This window comes from Macaca nemestrina, chromosome 6 (assembly GCF_043159975.1).
Source record: "Macaca nemestrina isolate mMacNem1 chromosome 6, mMacNem.hap1, whole genome shotgun sequence".
NCBI lineage: Eukaryota > Metazoa > Chordata > Mammalia > Primates > Cercopithecidae > Macaca > Macaca nemestrina.
Genome location: NC_092130.1, coordinates 151,578,711 through 151,601,860, shown reverse-complemented (window position 1 = coordinate 151,601,860; position 23,150 = coordinate 151,578,711).

Below are 23,150 nucleotides of genomic sequence, written 5' to 3'. Positions count from 1 at the left end.
AGAGAATCAGCAAGGAAGGAAAAGAGACTTTACTCCTCAGAAAATCTGAGTACTGGTGAATTAATGGCCAGTGCAGACACAGACTCGATGTGGGGCATCTAATGTGCGGATCATTTCTATTCAATAGGCAAATTCTTCAAGGTTTCCGAATACATTACAGTCCACTCCAAATGCTGGACAAACCACTTATCACCATTGATCAAAGCTGACTTTGAGGGCGTCCTTCAGATGCTTCTGAGAGCAATCTGAAACAACAGCCACTTCCTGTTCCCTTGTGTTTCTTATGGCTGCTAGTGAACATCAATAATACGAATTCTATTTTAATTTTTCTGTAAGGGATCTTATTTATAGGGCAATTTCCAGTGCAGTGTCTTGTCTCTATGAAATGATTGCCAACTCAGGCAGCCGTTAAAGTTTACTGCTTAGGCTTTCCTTCAAGGTACAATATGGATATTACTTTCAAAAGTAATTTGGAATACAGAGTGAGAAGAGGATGTTAACTCTTTGCAAACATCCTCAGACAAGGAAATTCTTGCCTTTTGAATTGGTGCTGTGCTTCTCTAAGGTAACATAAGATGCAGTATTAAGACTTACTTTTTTACTGCCCTTATTTATAAATTAATGATGTCTCACTTTCAAGTGAGCATTACTTCACAGAATTTCAGTTATTAATTGAAGGAAATGATCATTTTATTTTATTTCAGCTTTCATGCCAGTACCATCACCCTCACCCACGCACTGTGATAAACTCCACAAGCTGTCACATTTTTATGTGCTCTTTCTTCTTGGGCAGAGGCTTATATCCACTCAGCAGCCTGTCTCCAAACTCCTACGCAACATTAAATAATGAGATTCCTTAGCTGTAACCTAGTTAGCAAAAGGTTCTACTCAGAATGGAAGCCAATCCTTCAAAGTTCATACCTGTTCATCTAATAGCTGCAGGGAATATCTGACCATATAAAAATATTTTGTAAACCACAAACACAATTTTCCACTGCTAGTTACATTGCCGCCTACCCATTTCTCTTTGTTCTTATTGCAAATATGTGACTGACAGAAATACAATTGTTCGTTAGAGTGGCTGAAGAAGTCTAGCTTGGCACATTTCTAGATGCAGAAAGGACTTCTCTCATTACTCTGAAAAGGGAGGGCGCTTCACTTGGAGACCAATTTCACTATGGGCTCATAATGATAGTTTTCCAATCATTGCTATATTAAACTGAATCCCTGCTCCTGCTGACTTTGCATTCTGCAGTGCTGCTTATGACCTTTCAAGGTGCAGAGACTATATGCAATTTTCATTTCATATCGTAGTCCTTAAAAATATGCCTAAGCTATAACGAAATCTCTTAATTGTCTCTGGACCAGGTGTCTCATTTGCGCATCCATTTCTCATGTGGCATTCAGGCTACTCTCAATGTGTTTGCTCTCCTTTATATATTTTATTTAGTTAAATATTTATTCTGAAACACATTGCCCTTATTCTGGGGTCTAGTCATAGCTATTTCAGATTATGCTAGTATCAACGGCTTACACAAAAGTTTTTAAAGCAAATACTCTATTTACCCTTTAAAATATTTTTTACTCAACATTATAGGTTTAAGTTGAACCTGTAATATTCTGAAACTGCATTTCTTTTTTACTCACCTCTGTTAAATTTAATCTTGTCAAAATCAAGAGAATCTTCTTTCTCTTTGATGCCAATTTGACTATTTTGTATTATTTATTATATTTAAATTAATTCTAGTTAGCTGTCATCTACATGTTTGGTGTTATTTTTTAAAATCTATTTTCAAGGAATTGAAAGTAATTTAGCAAATGGTAACACAAGATCTTCGTAAGTCAGTCAGAACCACTTAAGATGCTAAGAGAGTGAGTACAGGCTGAAACTTCAAATAACTTCTTAGTTATTCAGGACTCAGTTCTTCATCTTATCTACAAGTATAATGTATTTAATTCAAATTATTGGTGAATCATTTGGAAATTCTATATATCAATGTTAATATATAGAAAAGATTTATGAAATTGTGAATATTTATATCATTTTCAGAATTCTATATAGCATTTTTACTTTCCCAAAGCACAAACAATACAGAACAGGAAAAATTGGTAAAACTTCATATGGAGCTGTGAGAAATTAGCTTCTCTGACTGTACTAACAGTAATTTTTATCAGTGTTTTGGGGGTATGAGGGGAACAAACACTATTGTCATTAAAACTTGGTGTCTAGACTTACTGAGTTAGTCAAATAATTTTATTGACTATCTACTCTGTATCAGATACCATCTAGTAAAGGTGGCTACATCAATAAGCATGAGAGAGATTTGCTTCTTCATTGGCACTTTGAAGAGCATAAAATAAGGTAGAATTGACCATTGACATTCTTTTTAGCAAGAGTAAGTGAGAAAGGCATGGCTCTGCAATGAATGTGTAGTCTTGCATTGATTGATATTACAAGAAGGAAGAAGTCAAGGAAAGGACTCTGAGGAATGAATGTTCCAGAAAAAAGAAGGTCCTCTGATAAATTTTTCTCTTCTGAAAGATGAAGAATTACAAAGGATCATATAAACCAATAGTGTAGAAGAGCACAGAGTTGGAAGTAAATCAGAGCAGAGAACAAAACAGGGAGTAGATCATGTAAGAATTTGCAGACATGGTAAGAAGTTAGGTTTTCTGCTTGCAATGGAGGACTTTAAACATGACAACAACTTGATGTTATTTGAGTCATGAAAGATTATTCTGGCTGCTGTGGAGTAGACAGACTGTAGGGTAGCAAGAATGGAGGCATGGAGACCCAACAGGAGATTGTATCTGGAGTCCAAATGTCAGTGACTTAAAGATGGTTTCTAGTGGTACAAGTAATAAGGTTTATATCTCTTTTGAGATATAATCAATAAGCCTTTCTGATCAATTGAATGTGAAATGCAATGATAAGATGCATCACAAAGTCTAAGATATTTGGCGTCGGTAAGTGGATAGATTGTGGTTCTACTTACTGATAAGCAGATTTTTGTGAGAGAGATAGTTTATTCATAATAACAAGATGTGCATGACATTATTATTATTCTGGCTATTGGACTTTAAAAACATTTGTAAGTTTGGGCCTTAGGCAATGCAATATATACTTCCTATTATAAAATATAAAAATGACTATCAATACACTTCCTTAGTTTTCTTTAACCAATAGCATGAGTACTGAACTGATGTTGTTGCAATTAGGGCCACATACTATGTTTTTTTTATTCAAAAGTATTGGCAACAATGGCAGATTATCCTTTCTAGCAACAGTGGCAGCCGTATTGAGTTTAAGCATTTTTATGCAACAGAAGGTGTTAGTGGTAGCTTTCAGGGCCAAGGGTTAATTCATCAGTAGGACATTTGCAGTAAAACCGGCTGCAATATCTAGAGCTCTGAAAAGGCGGCAGTGGTTTCCTTACTAAGACAATTTTGTGAAAAGATTTTGGTCATAAACCCAAGCTATGTATCTTTCTAGAATAATTCTCTAGCTATCCCATTAATTTTGTAAGCCAATCAGTATTTTTTTTTTTAAATCCTTCTAATCAGGATAAGTAATTTCTGTGCTTACAACCAAGAACAACTTACATAAAATGGGAATCAGTGGTAAAATGACTCAAGACAAGTGACAGGAATTTACAATTTGTTATCTGCTCATACTTGTACTGAAGACAGTGATAATCAGTTACTGTATAAAGGGATATTCGTGCATAGTATACTAGAACACTAAATTCTTCAGCAGATCTTTAATGAATCTACATATTGAATTGGTCCAGCTATTAATACAACTGCAGAATTAAGAATTTTTAAGGTTGTTTTTAGCCCTGTAACTGTGACAGATAGGACTTTTTAGTGAAGTCATAGGAAGTATCTGATTTTAGTTTGTACCTTGGTGCAAAGAGAAAGATAATAGATAGATGATAGATAACAGATAGATAGACAGATAGATGATAGATAATAGAGATACACAGATATAGATATATAGATGATATATATCAGATGTAGATGGTATATCTATGTAAATACTATATGTCTGTACATATATATCGGAATCATTACAGATCCAGGTTCTCATCCATTAATTACTTATCTCACTACATTTCGTGAGTAGCCACTTACTTCCAACATTATGCTTCACAGGATATTTCATTTTTGATGTTTACATTTGAAAGTTGAATACACACTGAAGAAAAAGTGGGACTTGAGAAATGAAATAAGAATCTCTGTAAGTAGGGCAGTTTTAGTGCTTAATACATAATGAGCCTTAGGTGTTTTATCTAAAGTCATTGCCAAACTCAGGGACATTTTTTAGATTTTCTAGATTTTATTTCATGGATTTTCTATGTTATCTTCTAAGATTTTTTTAGTTTTGTAATTTACATTTGGGTCTGTGATGGATTTTGAGTTAATTTTCATGAAAGATGTAAGATCTTGGTAAAGATTCTTTGTGTGTGTGTGTGTGTGTGTGTGTGTGTGTGTTTTATTTTGTATGTCAATATCTAACTCTTGTGGCACACTTCCTTTTAATATACTTGTTTGGCCAGTGCAAAAGGCAGTTGGATTTTGGTTAAGGGTAATGTAATATTCTGAGTCAAACGTTGTCAAACTATGGCCAGTGGCTCAAATCCAGTCTTCTGATTTTCATTTGTAAATAAGGCCTATTGAAATACAGCCATTATTATTAGTTTATATATTGTTTCTGACTGCTTTCACACTACAGTAGTAGAGATGTATCATTGTGATACATTTTTGTATGACTTGCAAAGTTGAAATTATTATCAGATCTCATGTGGAAAAAGTTAGCCATACTCTTAAGATAAATAAAGTGAGGCCTCTAATTCCAAAGATATTTATTAATAACAATATTTATTATGTTGATTTATGGCTTTTCATGATGATCAGGACTTGTGGAGAATGTCTGGAGAAATTAAGATGAAAATATTTGAGAATGTGATGAAGATGATCTCTTTAAAGTGGGTGAAAAATATAAGAATATGCCCATCCTATGATACACTAAAAGCTCAGCAAAAGTTCCCACTTGATTATTGGAATAGAACCCAAGTAATTAAGTAGATGATATCAATTGCATTGTAAATATCAGACAGGCTCATTCTAGCTATCTAGCACTTGTTCTGTTGTTGTTCTTTTTTCAAGAAATAACAGTACGATCTTCTTTATTGAAGTTGACATAGCTACTATAAGGGCCATCTAACCTCCCAAAAGTACTTTTCTCTGTTGATAATCTGAAAAAGTGCTATACTCTGGAGGGATCCAGTCAACTATGCATTAATAGATTACATTAAACTTATTAAGTAAATTACATTAAACTTCTCTTATGGTTTTGGCAATACACACTAATTCATGGTTTGTATTTGATTTCGCTGTAGTTACTGCTTTTCTCAGTTCTCTCTTCATTTGATTTATTGAATTATTTTATCACTGCTATTTTATAAAACACAATGTTGTATCTGACCAAAAAATTGACTTCATATCAAATGCAGGAGGCAATGGGCTAATTTTTATATTTATGTGTATTCCATAACTCAGAAGTAACTAGAATGGTACACAATTGAACCTAGTTATGACAAAAGATAAGACATTCTGAGTCTGCAGTTTCATCCATATTAATCTTTCTTTTATTGACAAAATATATGGTTTGAGAACCTAAGCAAGAAAGAGGAATGGTGTCTACTCAACGTTGCACCAAATTAATTTCTTGTAAATTTTAGTTTTGAAAATCACATTGCCCTAGGGGGAAATATACCACCTGCTGACTTATCAAGGGTTATATTGAACTAGAAGCTGAAGCTGAATTACTGGCTAGTTTTTTTGTTTCTTTCTTTCTTTCTTTCTTTCTTTCTTTCTTTCTTTCTTTCTTTCTTTCTTTCTTTCTTTCTTTCTTTCTTTTGGCAAATAAGCAAGGGCAAGGAAAAAAGGAGGATGATCTTGGCAGAAATAACCTATTCTCACTTTCAAGAAAAAATGTGTTTTTTACTGCAGAAGAAAGAGAATAGTATAGAGTTAAAGACATAGCCTCTTTTTATCTTAGTACTGCCTGTCTAGTAATAAAAGTTAATGAAAAAGGGAAGTGCATCTTTATAGGAAAATTGAAACAGAAGGTTTAGAGCCCTCAAAAGCAAAGTTTCAATCATATTATTTGATAAAGAATAATGATTAGTTAATGATAAAACTAAAGTTTATGGATACTATGAAATAAAAAGTTGAGGAAGTCAGTCATAGACTATAACTTCCTTACCAGGTGATGACGTTAAGATTAATAGGTCTTATTTTTTCTTTGCTGGGTTAAAAAATATTGTTTATATTAGAGAATACTTTTCCCATTTATCGTCTATCAATTTTATACATAGTATATTAGAGATAATTACATAATAATGTAATCCATAAATTACAGAATATTAAGATGGGCTTTGACCACCTTGGAGAAACAATAGTCATCTTTAGTATAGCCTACGTTTTGAGTTTAGTTCAAAAATGAATTATGTCTTTGCACATTCTTCCTTCTGGAGAGCTGGAGAAAATGTAACCAATATTATGAATCATGTATGAATTATTCTAAATATGAACCATTTTTATATGTAAATATTAGAAGATATGTTTCCTTTTTTCTTGGAAAATGAGGGTTATAGTATTTTTTTCCCTTTTACTTTCTTTCTTTGTTCTTTTTAACACCCAATGGCAGTGCCTGGAATATCTATCATCTAATTAAAGTAACTGATCACAACTACTTCTATGAAGTAGAGACTTCTTCCCACATGGAACACATAAGTCCAGATAGACACGCTTCCAGAACTATTGAAGAATGAGTATGGACACTTGGCCTAGTAGAGTTGACAAGCAGGTGATCTTAGTTTGGGCTTCAAATAAACTTGTGACACAAAGATTTCAGAACAACATAAATTTCATTCTCGAAACAATGGCAGTTCCAGCAAGATTCTATTCTTAGGTTGCAGTGTCAGTGATGCTACAGTAGCAACAAGGAGTGTTTTCCCATTGTTGTCTCTGGCCAGGGTGCAGCATTAATGCTATGGTTAGTAAAAGCAATTTCTTCAAGGAGATATTCTGATGAGACATTTTGGTTATTGTTTGAAGTCATGTGTCAAGACCCCTTATCAGTTATTATCTGAACTATCAAAGACTTCTTTTTTTTTTTTTTTTCTGAGACAGAGTCTCTCTCTGTTGTCCAGGCTGGAGTGCAGTGTCATGATCTCAGCTCACTGCAACCTCTGCCTCCCAGGTTCAAGCGATTCTCCTTCCTCAGCCTCCTGAGTAGCTGGGATTACAGGTACCCACCACCATGCCCAGTTAAGTTTTGTATTTGTAGTAGAGATGGGGTTTCACCATGTTGGCCAAGCTGGTCTTGAACTGCTGACCTCATGATCCACCCACCTCAGCCTCCCAAAGTCCTGGGATTACAAGCGTGAGTCACCACGCCCAGCCCCAAAGACTTCTTAATAAAGTATTTGTCTCCTCATTTTAGCCAGATATGGTTTCTCTCATTTTCAGGAAACAATTTTTACTGACATAGAAATGTAGACAGAAATTAGATTTTTAGCATTAGTCATGTTTATAATAATAACCTAGGTAATCTCTGTGAAGATGACATTTGGAATGGATGAAGAAAAGAATGAGAATTATGGAAATAGAAATGATGACTAAAGACAAATATTTCTGAAAAGGAAATATGAAAGGGAGCATAAACATGAAGCAAAACTGGAATGAAATCAATAGAGGATGATATTTTGTCATCTTTGTCTAGGAAAATAATGGAAATAAAGTTGGGCAAAGTATTAATGGAATAAAAAGGACTGCTTGCAGTTGTGAAGTGTTTTAAATGTTTAAAAGAGAGAAGATGCAGAGCAAAACTGAACATAGTAACCGCATAAAGAAGTACAGGCAATTTTTACTATAATGTAAGAAAGAAGATATAGTAATAGGATTGAAGAAATTAGTGAGAATTATGGGAAAGTGAGATAGTTTTCTTCTGATTTCATGCATTTTTCTCTGTGAAGTATTTAACATGGTTGTTTGCTAAGATGGAAGAACTTGAATATTAGTGGTCAGATTAGTGATATGAGAAATGGAATATTTCTTAAATAACAGAAAATTAGTTTAAGGAAGCGAACTGGAATTCATTTTTATGTTTATTCTTTCATTCTAAGTCCCGTTTTGATTTTTCTTCAAATAAATGAATGCACTCTTTTATACAGTTGTACTCAATTATCTTAAGAAAATTCCCTAGAATGGAATTATCTTTTCCTTCTGACTTAAAAAGTGAGAAAATTTGTATCAAATTATTATTGCTATATTATCTCACACTTAATGAAATATTTATTGAACGAATGTGGAACCACTGTGCAAAGCAACACAGGAGATATCAAAATAAAGAAACACATTAGGTATATTGGAGAGATACACAACATTTAGAACCATGAGGTTACCTATATTTATTAGTCCGTCCTCATACTGCTAATAAAGACAACTCAAGACTGGGTAATTTATACAGAAAAAGAGGTTTAATGGACTAGCAGTTCCACATAGCTGGGATGGCCTCACAGTCATGTTGGAAGGTAAAGGAGGAGAAAAGGCACATCTTAAATGGTGACAAAGAAGTGACAGTGTGTACAGGGGAACTGCCCTTTGTAAAACCGTCAGATCACGAGACTCATTGACTATCAGAACAGAGTGGGAAAAATCTGCCCCCATGAGTCAATTACTTCCCACCAGTTCCCTCCCAGGACACATGAGGATTATGGGAGCTACAATTCAAGATGAGATTTGGGTGGGGACACAGCCAAACCATACCACTATATGATACTCAAACTTCACTTCTTGGAAGCAATATGTTTTGAATAAGAGAGCACAGGGAAATGGAGTGGCTGTAAGTGATTTTTGATTGTCTTGAATGGTGTCCTCTTCCTATCTTTTCCCAGCATTTGTCAAGGCCTAATAAATTTTTACTATAATTTTTACAACAAACAGTTAAAAAAAAATTGAATGTATGCAGGTACCTTAACTGCAAAAATGAACTAATATATTGATTAATATAGTAAGTCAGCAGCTCTCTTACTAATAATCATCGTGGCCACATCAATCCCTAAAATATAATCCTTACATTTCATTATTTTTATAAAACTCACTTTTCTCAAGTTTTAGAAATACATATAAAAGTGTTCAGCATATTCTAGGTGAGTGATTTACTGTAAAGGACTGTTTCCTAGCAGTACAATTTTGTGCCAAAATTGTTTTCCATGTGCTAAGGTGTAGAATATATCAGCAAACCCTCATTCTCACTCCCTTAGTGATGATATGAGGAGAAAAAAGAACCATCTTATATCAAATCATCATGATTGTATAGAATAGCTTCTGAAAATTGTTGATTGGCCAGAGTAAAGCACTTTCACCTTTTTCAAAAGTTGTGCTGTTTCCCTCTTTGGGAAATGAAACAGCATAGAAATGAATAGTATATGCACAACCTAACTTGATGAGGCACTTGAAACTTCTGAAGATCTTGTCATCCGCAAATTATTTCTAACAGTTCTGTTCAGTTCTGAACAGTTCTGTCCAGGTTTTTGATCAATGTATGAGTACAACAAATTTGGATAATTTCTGATACAAACATATATATATTTTTAGAATCAGAATAAGTTAGAATAAAAAGATGAAAACATATTGCAAAGGAAACTTGACCTGGGTACACTAAAGATATCTTCAATTGCATTGATTTTGATTAAAAAATGAACAAGATACACTAACGTTTACTAAAAAATATGCAACAACAATAGGTCACCATTTAAGCAATGATCCCTGCTATGTTCAAAGTCTGCATAAAAATACAGATGTATTTTGAAAAAAAACAAAGGATAAAGCAGTAAACCCAGTTGCTGTGTGGTTAGAGTAAACAAATTATTTTCATAAAGAGAGAGTTTTAATTAACTTAGAGTAGCAAATATAATTAGCTAGGTTAGACAGACAAGAAACAAAACAATGGAATGCCCTCAAAGTTTCAACTTTTAAAATCCAAGGCTATGTCAGTATGACAATCTTGAGAAGTAGTAGGTGACAATAAATTAAATAAGGAAAATAACATGTGTATATATACATATTTGAATATATCTTTTAACAACATAGCCATATATTTCCTGAAAATAAAATTATTATGCTTTATTATAATTTGATTGAAAAATATATGTGTGATACGTATTACACAGAATTTTTAATTCAATAATGTATTTAATAAATATTTATGCTATTATTAAACTGTCTTCAAAATAGAAATGTGTAGCCGTATTCTTATTTAATCTATTGATAATTTCTAACATATTTTTAAATTTTGGAATTCTTTTAATTTTGTTTTCACATCTTAGTATTTTGTTAGTTATTACATGCACAAAACAGATTTTATTCCACATTTTAAAAAGTAAAACAGAGTAAAACAGAGTTTTAAACTCTCAATTGTTTCTGTTAATATCTCATTCCCTGGTTTCATCTTAAATTAGAAAGAATTATTTCTAGTTTTCTGTCTTTCTTCTGGAAAATCTCTCCTATTTGCTTCGAATGCCCATTTTGAACCTCATCATTTTTTTTTTTTCCAAAATGTTAAATCAGCTTCATCAAGTAAGTGTCCTGTTCATGACATCCAACATAGTTCTTACTTCTCTTAAAGCTGTTTTCCACCTGACTTCACGACTTCACACTCCTCTGGATTTCTGACCACCTCAATCACTGTTTCTCATTAGGTCTCCTTGCTGACCCTTGGATAGAAATATGGTAATTATTTATATTTTTCATAGTTTAAATGTTAAATAGCTTTGTTGCACATTTTATCAAACTTTGCTTTTTCTTGTCTCCCCAATAATTAATTATTCAGATAATTATCTGAAGCTAGTATATTATGTTTTTTAAACTTTTGCCCACACCACCCGAACCCTAACCTGATTATGTTTTTGTCTTCTTTTACGTATTTAACTGAAATATTAATTGGTGGAATTTCCAGTCCACATAAATAATATAATGTTACTAATATTTTTGCAATGTGACTTTTTCTTGATCATTTTAAGTAAATAATATTATGTCAATTTAGTATTTTAAAAAATTTTAATAATATTAATACTTTAGTGTAATGATAACCTATATTTCCCTAAATATTATTTGGGCAAAGAAAACATATCTAAATTCAATACTGGTGTTAAAAAAAGAATCAATGCGATTTTAACCCTCAAATCTCCCTATTTTTTCTAGTGGATATTTGTATCAATGCATTTCAAACCGTTGTTGCTATTCAATTTTATGTTAGAGGGCTTTTTATTTTTTACAAGATAGCAATAGTTTGGGAGAGTTTTTCTGTTTGTTTTTTTGTTTTACTTTCTTTAAGAAATTTCACATCATCATATTTTTATAATTACATTGAATTAAATATATATTTTTGGCAACTTCTCAGAGGTAGTATAAAGTTTAATTAATTAATTAATTAATTTTAAGAAAGCCACTTTTTCCCCTAAGGCTCTGAAAAAAAAACTTAGAACTTACATGGTACCATATGGTGCCAGGTAATTACAGATGATCATGTCTATCTTTATTGTGATTCTATCTGTTAAGAGCAAGACAAAACAAACAGCAATATAAACAACAACACTATATTGAGCTTTGAAGGTGTAAAAATGTCTTCTCCATTATTTGTAGTCTCAAGCAATACTCTTCAATGATCTTAAGTCCATGAACATACTAACCAAAAAAGAAAAAAAAAAAAAAAGGAAAAGAAAAGAAAAGAAAAAAGAAAAAAATGTATGGCCTCCACATTTGGAAATCTACTGTCTAAGGGAAACTTCTCTGCAGCTACTCTTCTGTTCAGAGGTAGTTTGCAAATATAACCCTTAAGGACTCATGTTCCTTGTATTTATTCCCTCATGTAATCTCTTCCAATTGACCCTGGTCTGGTCATATGACTCACTTTTGATCAATAGAATGGAATACAGGTGATTCAGTCTGATATCTGAGGCTGGGTTATATAGATGGAGGACTTAAATGTTCTCATTTAAACATTTTCTACGAAGCTTCAGCAATCAAGATTATGTGGTACTGGCATAAGAATAGACATATAGATCAATAACATAGAATTGAGAGCTCATGAATAAGCCCATATTTATGCTCAGCTGTGGTTTGAAAAGGGTGTCAAGAAAACCCAGTGGGAAAAGAATAGTTGTTCTAACATACAGTGCTGGGGAAACAGGGTATCTACATGCTAAAGTATGAAGTTAAACCTCTACCTCACGCCATATACAAAAGTTAAACCCAAATGGATCACAGACCCAAATGTAAGCTTTAAAACTATAAAACTCTTAGAAAAAAACTGTAAATATTTATAATCATTAATTTGGCAGTGCTTTGTTAGATATGATATTTAGCTTGAGCAACAAAAGGAAAAATTTGGCTTCATCAAAACAAGCAAACAAAAAAACTTGGGCTTCAAAGGACTACCAAGAAGGTGAAAAGACAAGCTACAGAATGGGTGAAAATACCTTCAAATTATATATTTAATGAAAGTCTAGTATCCAGAATATTTGAAGAATTCTTACAGTTCAACAGTAAAAAGGTAACCCAATTTAAATGAACAAATATTTCAAGTGTATATTTCCACTATTTGGAGAAATATCAACTTGAATCCTATGTATGCGTGTGTGTGTGTGTGTGTGTGTGTGTGTATATATGTGTGTATATATATATGGGTGTGTGTATATATGTGTATATATATTATATATAATAATATATAATATATTCAAACTAATATATACACAAAGTAATATATATATAATATATACAAAGTAATATATTATATATACAAAGTAATGTATAATATATAAGTATATATATACACACCCATATATATGTGTATATATGTGGACTGTCCCATAAATACATGAAAAGATACTCAACATCATTCATTATGAGGAAAAAGCAAATCAAAGCCACATTGAGATATTACCACCAGAATAACTATAATCATAAAGCTAGGAAATAATGTGGTGAAGAAATTGGAACCCTCATAACATCACCAATGAAAATGTAAAAAATGGTGCAGCCACTTTGAAATACAGTTTAGATGTTTCTCAAAAAGTTAAACACAGAATTGTGTCTATGACCCAGCAGGATAATTCAAAACAAACATTTTCACAAAAACTTTTACATTAATATTCATAGTAGCATTATTTATAATTGTCAAAAATTGAAAACAGCCTAAATGTCCATCATCTGTCGAATACATAAACAAGATTTGAAATATCTATACAATGAAACATTATTTAGTTGTAAAAGATAATGAAGTGTAGTTACATGCTACAAGCTACAACACAGATCAACCTATGCTCAGAGGAAGACTCCAGACTAAAGGCCACATATTGTATATTTTCAGTGTTAGAAAATTTCCGTAATAGACAAATTCATACAAAAGATGGACTAGTGTTTTTCAAAGGATAAAAAAATGAGGGAGGAAACGGTTACTGCTAATGGACAAGGGGTTTATTTCTGGGTTATGGAAAATGATATGGTATTAGATAGTGATGATTGCACAACTTCGTGAATATGACTCTTCCATTGTACACTGAAAAAAAAACCTAATTCCCTACTAATTTATAAGTATATATTTAATGAATTATATACTCCTTAAAAAAAGCATCAGATAAAACAGTAAAATACATGAAAATATGATTATTCAAAAATATATAGGTTATAACACTTAAGCAATAAGAAAAAATAAATATAAAAGCACCAAAAATAATAAAGTTTTGCCTTAAATTACACCTGTGTTTCTTAGAGAAATAACTTTATCATTACTTTTCTATATCCTACAGTGAGGATGTAAAAATATGTAAAACTATTATGCCTGTTGCATCAAATCTGCATCTCTGTAGAGTAATGACTAATAAAATTTTCAAAAATCACTCTTGTTCCTTTTGTTAGGATAATTATAATAAAATATTCTGCAATAATTATTTTTCAGTAGGAGGTAAATCATATCTATTCATTGATTAGGCTCCACTTTCTCCCTTTCCTTTATATGTTTTACCATTTTTACAAAATATTCACTCAATTAAGTTTAAATAAAGCATGAACTATAGTTATGAGTAAAATAAAAATAAATTCCTGCAGCATCTGCCTAGACCTTTCATCTTGGTATGCATATTTTTGTGATGCAACCTCCCAGAACACAGCTACTGTGCTCAGATAAGCTCAAAGTAAAGGCAGAGGTCAAATGTGGGTGCCCTAGCAGACATCCCAACTGAGGTCCCAGGTAACAGTTAGCCCCTACTAGCCATGTATGTGAGTTAATTATGTGAGAAACTCTAGGCAGGAACGGTTCAGTGGAGTTCAGCCAACCCTAAGGACAATGAAGATGGTAATACATTTACTTTTAAGCCACTTAGCTTTTGCAAAATTTTGTTACAAAACAATAGGTAACTACAACAACTATTTTTCAACTCAAAATTCTATCCTTCTCAAATTCTCACTTACATATCTTATTTTATTACCATTAGTAATCCCGAAATCCCTAAAATCCGATCCTTTCCCTCCAGGATAAAGGCATATTAGGAACATAATTATATGTTAAAATTACAAAATAAGTTTATTCTTACTGGAATTATAGTAGAGAAATAAGTTTTATTGTGCACTTACTGTTGTCTCATGTAGAACTAAACAAGATAACAGGGGTTTTAAAAATTTTATTACTAGCAATATATTTACAGAATATATTAAGATTCTGTTCAAGAATGAGCTTACTTTGGTTCTCACAACTAGCCTATTCATGAGTATTTTTATTTTAAGTTTGGATAAATCATTTATACAGCTAGAATGTGTATTTGCCATTTCATATCTGATATTGTATCTTATATTACATTCACACATAAATAACATATTTGTGGCATATAGAATTTAGTCATAATATTGTCTCCTCAAATATCCATTGATAAAGTTCTATTATGCCTAAACAATGAAGCTCTAGTTCATCCTAGTGTTTACCCATAAATAATACAATTGGATTTATTTTATTTTCTTTCTACTCTCCATCTGATTACTGTTGGGTTTCCATTTATTTATTTGATGAGTAGAAATTGTATATGTTTATGCTGTAGAACGTGATGTTTGGTGTATGGGTTTTTTTTATAGGTACATATACAGAGACTAATTGTCGTAAGAAGCCATAGTCAACAACAAACTGTTTTGCAGTGTCAAAGCAAAAATTGTATCAGATAAAACCAAACAAGTCAGGGAGAATTTGTTCAAGGATATTGCAATAGGCATAGATACCAGCATGCATTCTCAATTCAATTCTGTTTAAATAAAGGGCAGGATATTTGAGGAGATAGAGTGGAAGGTATTACAAGCCATCTGTGTTTGCTAATTGGCCTTACCCAAAGGAAACATCAAATTTCTTATAACTTCATGACAGCAGGTAGTTTTGTGATTTGGAACAATGCACCTCCCACAGTCAGTCTCATATCCTTTCCCAGAGGTGATTCTAACTCATTTGATGATTATTTTTCAGAGGAATGGGTCCCAGGTTCTCAAGAAAGGCAGCCTTGACTTGTAAAGCATGAACATGATTATAAAAATATGTACATCTCAAAGGAGCAGAGAAAGAATGTGCAATTACAAGTTTTCTAAAGGAAATGCTGTAAGAGGGAGAAGAGGGACTGCTGTGGTCATTTGGATTCTGTCTAGACCAGGTAAAAGGGAGGTCAGGGGACTAGAAGGAGGAAGAAGTCCATATAAAGTTTAGTCAAATCAAGGGAAGTGTGAAGTCCTCCTTGGTCAGAAGTCTTTGATTAGGCTGGATCTAACGTTCTGAAGAGAACATCGCTGAGACTATGGTACTCAGAATGAGTAATCAAGTGCATGACTGGAAACTTGGAGGAAAACCCAGTATGCTTTTTGTCAGAAGCAAAGAATGGAATGATATTACCTTCATTAAGTCACTCTGTCACTACTCTTCAAGTCTCAGCATATTTCCACTGAAAATTTTCATTCTTGAATTTAAAATAGTGCTTTCATAAGAATGTTTATTTCTATCATCTTGTATTTTATGCATTGAAGTCCCAGAAATTTGGGTTTCTTTTGTATTTACAATTGGTGAATTATTCTAGTCAGCTGAAATTTTACTAGGGTGACATATTTCCCCTATCCCCATGAGCATACGAAAGCTTTTATCTCTGACAAAGGAGTGCATAGCAAAAATGAATGGACATATTTAAGTGACACTACTGTGATTTTCAGGGATATCTTCCATCCAATGGAGTTATACATTCTTCATTTGTCTTGCAAGTCATTGATAAGTAATTTGTAATTTCAAGGCTTTGTGTTTGGGTTTACCTAAATCTTGCATTGAGGACATGGGAAGAGTCAAATGGAGAATTACTACATTTGTATCATTGTGATGTGTAACTTGGTGGTTAAACCTTAAGAGTAATTACTCGGGATAAGATAGCTCCTAAGTATGCAACACTTCATCGTAACTTATCAAGATATATATATATATATATATATATATATATATATATGAAATGAAGATGAAGATTGGCTAAGAACCATGGAAAAAATGAAAGGTACAGAATCTAAATTTAAGAATGCCAAAGATTGCCCAATCAACAATTTTTCAACATTGTTGTGCATTTACAAGACTAGAGTACGTGCAGAGACAAGAGCAAGGGAATGGACTTAAAGATTAAAATATATAAGAGACATTAGTAAGAACATCTCTATTGTGTAGATCTGAGAAAATTAACAAACTTCAAGTTTTTCAATTCTAAGAATAGCGCTTTCCTTGAAGAACTAGCTTGAAAAGGAGGCTGACACAATTGCTCAAATCGATGTTAAAAAGTACCATTGGAGCAAGATATCATATAGGTATAGTTGTGGTATGGTATAGTTCAAACAAGATAGATGCAAATCACATTATATAGTAATTGATCTATCTCTTCAATTATAACAGTGAATCACAGGAAAACGTATGTCTTTGTTTCAGTTTTCCATGTAGGCCCTCCAAACAATACAGGAATTTATGATAGTTACATATTCGATTCTACATTTGTCAATTGATATGTGCTGTAGAAGTCACAATGTCTTGAGGCACCAATAAGAGATGATTGCATAGCTCATGTGATAGATCATGGTAAACTTCCCAAAATAACAAATGTCTCCAAACAATACCATTATAGATCCTCTGCCTATTCTAGGAGACAGGCACAAACTCCTGCATATCCATATTTATAATCACAAAGATTTTCACAATCACACTCTTTTACTTCTACTATACGGCTTCTTATGAAATGTTAGAAGCATATGCCATGATTCATGACTCCATTACATCGCTTCTGTGTAAATTCTCTTTTATTGAAATTTGTACAATATAAATATTAATATAATTATCCTGAGATAAAGAATATTGGTAATATAAGTGACAATTATGAATAAGGCATATCATTTTAAAAGTAACACTTGAGGTTACCTGAATATAAATGATCATATAAAACAAATGCAGAAATTAACCTTTCTGTGTATTTTAAACAAGACATTGGTGATATAGATGGGATCATAAGGAGGTGCATTTATTATCCTTTTATTGCATTTCAGACAGTGCATTTTAAAAATTCGCTTAGATTAGTTTTAGCTTTAATTAAAATGCTTCGCATACATTTTCAACAGAGTAAAACATAAAATGAATGTATTAGTACCTGATTTTGAAGAATGCCTTTAAGATCATCAAGGTGAAACAAACAACAGAAAGAAGCAACATAATTAACAGTAAAAGAGGGCAGATAACCATTTAAGCTGAAATAGGTTAATTATAATACATCAATTTAATTAATTTTAATTTGAATAAATTAATATATTTAGGATCTAGGCTTATTCATCTCTTTACATGTTTTTATTCAAAAGGAGACATTGAACTTACCTTTCCATTATTTATCCTTAGTCCATATTCAAACGGCCCAGTGAAGTTTATCCATGACCATTTTGCATGGACGTAGTATGTCTATAATGATAAAACTTAACAAATAAGAGGTATCCCTATCCAAATTGTCCATAATTAGAATTTCTGAAACATTGAGAAAAAGTAGGAGAACTAATGCTCCATAACCTTCCAGTGTTTGCTGACAAGTTTTAGTGATCTCACTAGCGTTTTCCCCACAGTAGTGTGTTCTTATTATCTGTTTTATTTATTTATTCATTTATTTATATATTTTTGAGACAGAGTCTCACTCTGTTGCCCAGGCTGGAGTGCAGTGGTGCGATCTTGGTTCATTGTAAGCTCCGCCTCCCGGGTTCACGCCATTCTCCTGCCTCAGCCTCCGGAGTAGGAGTAGCTGGAACTACAGGCACCCGCCACCACGCCCAGCTAATTTTCTGCATTTTTTTTTTTTTTTAGTAGAGACGGGGTTTCACCGTGTTAGCCACGATGGTCTCGATCTCGTGACCTCCTGATCCGCCCGGCTTGGACTCCCAAAGTACTGGGATTACAGGCGTGAGCCACTGAGCCCGACCCTGTTCTTATTTTTTAACGTCATTGGTATAAGGCATTCCACATTGTTTAAAAATACATAACCTTCATAGTTTGGATTGGATTATAATTCCCATATGTTTGAAACTGCGTTTTGCATTAGAATTCGACTGTTATATTTCTGTCTTAGTCATGAGAGAAACACAAACGTGTAAATAAGTTTGTGTTTATAATAGTATCAGATTTCTACTACTAAATAACAAATCTCAAACATGATGGCTTAAAACTAGAATAATTTATTATTTCTTAAAGTTCTTATGTTAGACTGATTATTGTGTTGCTGTAAAGAAATACTTGTGGCTGAGTAATTTATAAGAAAAGGCTTTTAATGAGCTCATGGTTCTCCAGTCTGTACAAGAAGCAGAGTGCCAGCATCTGCTTCTGGTGAGAGCCTCAAAAAGCTTACAGTCATGGCAGAAGGCAAAGTGAGAGCAGGTGCCTCACATGGAAAGAGTAGGAGCAAGAGAGAGTGAGGGGGAAGATGCCACACTCTTTTCAACAGTGCAGATCCTGCAAGAACTCACTATGGTGAGGACAGCACTACAGGGATGGCCCTAAACCATTAATGACAAATATGCCTTCATGATCCCATCACCTCCTACCAGGCCCCACATGTAGTGTTGGAGGTTACAATTCAACATGAAATTTGGTGAGGTATTTAAACTACATTGGTTCTACTGTTTGACCTCTGCTGGTTTAGCTTGACTAGCTCAAATAGTGGGATTAAGCAGAATGTTGGATGTACTGCAATATATAAGGTGGCCTAACTTACATACCTGGCAGTCACTTGGGATACCTTGGGTATCCTATCCTTTCAGTGGGCTAGAATGGCTTTCTTGTTATGGCAATATCAAAATTGCACTTCAAAAGGCAAATGTCTTCTAAAGTCTAGACTGTAGAAATTAGACAACATCACTTACACCACTTTTTATCAGCCTAGCATAGTGGTAAAGTCAGCCCAGATACATAAAGTGTGAAACAAGATTCCATATCTTAATGGGCTGACCTGCCAAGCCACGTTACAAAGAGTTGTTAAGTAGACGAGCACAAGAAAGTGATGTAACTTTGCAAATTTATCACAATAGACTTGTCATGTAAAGGCTACAAAATCCCTCAAAAATTCAAATAAATCAGCAAATCGCCTCTAGAATTTTAATTATGTATTTTTCATTTCATTAGATTTTTTTCATTTCAGAACTTAAACTTACAATTAGTCTTCTTTATGATTTAACATTTGATAATTATTTATGAAAAACTAGCATATTCTTACTCATGATCCTCTTACAGTATGCTAATTTTCTTTACAGTTTAGAGTGTGATGTTTCATTTTCCAAGAATCTCACAATATTTAGACTAATGAGGATTATTTCACAGTGGGTCTGTTCTTCACTTGCCTTTCTAGAGAAACACTTTAATGGAAGTCATTTTAGTTCATTTGTACTGCTGTAATGAAATACTATACTGAGTATAGTATATACAAATGGGTAATTTATTAGAAAAATAAAAAAAATTATTGGCACCCAGTTCTAGGGGCTGGGAAGTCCAAGAATAATGCATCTATATTTGGTAAGGGCCTCCTTCTGTGCCATCACATGACTGGAAGGTCGAAGACAGCCCGCTCCTGAAAGCCTTTTCTGGCTTCCATTCGTGGAGACAGAGCCCTCAAGACCTAAACACCTCTCAACGAACCTCATCTCCCAACACTGTCACATTGGGGATTAAGTTTCCAACACATAAATTGTGGGGGGACATATTAAAATCATAGCAGAAGTCAACGTATGTCAAAACACTGGTTCTCAAAATTTAGCATAAATGAGGTTTATCTGGGGAGTTGTTAAAAGACACATTACTGGACTCTACCCAAGTTGATTTTGTTTGTTTGTTTGTTTGTTTGTTTGTTTTGGTTTCAGCTTTTGTCCAAGGTATTCTTGGATAAAGCCTAAGAATTATTAAAAGAAAAGTTTATATGGGATTGATTTTGTTGATACATTTCTCAATTTCTTAACAGAAAGAACTACTTTCAGATGAAGGAACACCAATCTCTGGAAGAGAGTTGAAAAGTTCCTATTATCAAGACAGGAAGACAATAACTACTCAAATAGCTATTAAATATGTTAGTAAGTTAGTCATATGATCAAAATTATTAATTAATGTAGATTTTAGAGAATTTCTCATATAAGACATATGTAATATGTTTTGAATAGATAGTGTGAGCCAGTAAGAGGAGCTGTTTAAAAAAAAAAAAGGATAATACCATTTCAAAACAGAGCATTGAAATCCAGAGAGATGAACAGAAGAAACTTAATAGAAATATCTCCCATCAACAAATTATCGACATTTATTTTGTTCCAATAAATTTCTTCTCTTTCTTCAGTTAAAATGCAGCTATACTCTAAGGTATAATTACTATTATTAGGTGATCAAAAGAAAATATGGGTGTTCTATTTAGTGACAAAAACAATGTATTTGGTAATATACTCCTGTATGTTTAACATTTATATATTTTTTGCTTTTTAACAAAAGATTAAGTTTTTGCTGCCTAACCAAAGAATGTTCATGTAAAAACATTTTCAAATAAGAAAGGGCTACAATATCAAGCATCTCTTTTAAAATAACAAGGGAATTCTCGGGAAGGTTGTTTAGTTCATTATTCACTGAACACTAAATTAAGTAGAACAACTTATACCTTTCAAATGAAACATAAGAATAATTAAATATAAAAATATTTTTAGTTGTATGACATAAAACTTCCCTCAGGTGAAGAGACATCCTTAGCACCATGAGAAATTTTCCCAGCTTGTGTATATACAATTGAATATATTTATCTGCCTTTTTCTGTTATACATTTGAAAAAAGGTAGATGCTATTACCAATAAAATTGTGATTTCTTATTTTATATTTAAAAAGAACAGAATTTAGATAAGTTATACAGAAATTAAAAATGCAGTATCACATTTCTTTCTATGTATGAGGTATATATAGACTGAGATTCTCCCCTTGTTTCAAAAAGAAAATAGAACATAAGCTCTATGAAAGCAGATTTAAAAAATTAAAATGACAAAGCAATCCACATATAAATAATTTATGTACTTGTGTATGGAACATCAAAATATTTAGGAACTTTAATAGTACATATGGTATAAAATTCTAATAAATTATTAAATAGAAAATGTATATATTTAAAAAGCATCGTCAGGCCACTCTATATGTTGGTATATATATTAAATAAACCTCTTATAACTAAATGAAAACAACCAAATATTACTTCATTTAAGATATCATTAACATATTTATTTTAAAATTCAGAGGTGGATCTTGGAAATTAATTTAATTTCCAATATGAGTAAATTTTTAAAATTTGACCATATTTTAATATACAAAATAAGAAACTCAAATATAAAACAAAATAATTCTGGTTCTCAAGAGATGTAATAAAATTAGATGCTAAGCTCTTCCACTCTTATGTAAATTGAGAATAATTCTCCCATATCACACTTTTTTCTAGACATAGATTGGAAAGTTCATAAAAGCTAGTCCAACTATATTTTTAGTGCAAGATAAGTTATTGGCGTCTCTTCATCTAAATATGGTTTTATACAACTTTAGTCTTTCTTTGGCCATAATAATCTCCAGAAACTACAAATTCCCAGAAGATTCTAAGATTTTCAGCTATGGTACTTACTACATTTGTTGAGCATTTGACAAAGTGTGGTTTGATTACCTAAGTCAGAATCATATGAGGAACTTCTCAAAACTGAAGTTTTCAGGATACCTTTTTGTCCTCTCTTTTGGAATCTCTGAAGGCAGGGTTTGGACATCTATATTTTTATCAAAACCCTCTATGAATTTTTAGTTCTACTAAGTTTGAGGACAAAAATTCCTGATCAAAAACATAAAAGGCTGTCTCTTTATGTTTAAACTTTTCAGAAAGTAATAAAGTTATTTTCTATTTTTGAATTCCCAAAGCACAAGATATATTTAGTTTTGACTGACTGTAATTGAGCATACACTCTAGCAATATAAAGTCACAAATCAAGGACAATTGAAGCATTAGTTTTTCAATTTTTAAGACCATAGAATTTATATATACCCATTCAAGTCAACAGAAAATGATTACTACTAAAAAGAAGTCATCTATGAGTCTTGGTTTTATTGTTTTCTTAAATTACCTTTCCAAAAATCATTATAATAAATATTATTAATTTGTGGGTAAAGATTAATGTACATTATACAACTTATTTTTATTTTAAAAGGCCTTATGGGCCTACATAAAATAAAGAAAAATAAACAATAAACATCGATTAGCACCTGCCACTCTGAAAGAATAATAATTTAAAACTAGTTGTTATATTAATATAAGTGTCTTTATTGAAAAAAAGGCTTTTTAGAATGGACCTTCACTAAATTAGTACTTGCTGATAAATGCAGACATTGCAACTTTGTACACAGTTCTAGTGATGTTTCATTTAATCTTTCCTTATTAAGCTGATGAAATTCCATGAATAGAATTATTTATTGGGTCTGTGTCATTATGACAACAATCACTTAGGCAAGCTTTCCCACT